Below are 531 nucleotides of genomic sequence, written 5' to 3' on the forward strand. Positions count from 1 at the left end.
GTCCTCCGCACCCCTGCAGCTGCTACGGCCCGTGGCTCCTCCTTTTTGAAAGAACACAATTCTACTTTCAGTAGAACCTATAAGAGGCCCATAAGCGTGGTGGGGACGTTCCCCCATTCCCTCAGTGGGCCCCAAGAATCTAAAAGGCTTGCCACCTCAAGCAGCATGGACCCAGAGGCCCACCCGGGATTTCCCCTCCGCAGAACCAACCAGGCGTGTCCTCCCCCTCACTCCAGGTCGACTCAACTGGGATTCTTTCTGGAATACACTGCCGGCTACGCCAGTTGTAACACAGGAGCACCTGGCTAGGTTCCTGCACCTGGGATAGTCCGGAAAAACCACCTGAGAGGACCAGTGGGTGCGACATGCCGGTTATTACTCACGGGCAGGTAAGTCAGCAGCGGCCGTCAGAACTACAGGAAAAGGCACCGGCCCAAGCCAGGCAACGTCTCATCCCCCTCACTGGGGGAGCCGCTGCCTTCTTAGGCGGATTGGACCCAGATGTGCTGCTTAGTTACAGAAGCAGATAGC

The sequence above is a fragment of the Pteropus vampyrus genome, unplaced genomic scaffold (assembly GCF_000151845.1).
Source record: "Pteropus vampyrus isolate Shadow unplaced genomic scaffold, Pvam_2.0 Scaffold1866, whole genome shotgun sequence".
NCBI lineage: Eukaryota > Metazoa > Chordata > Mammalia > Chiroptera > Pteropodidae > Pteropus > Pteropus vampyrus.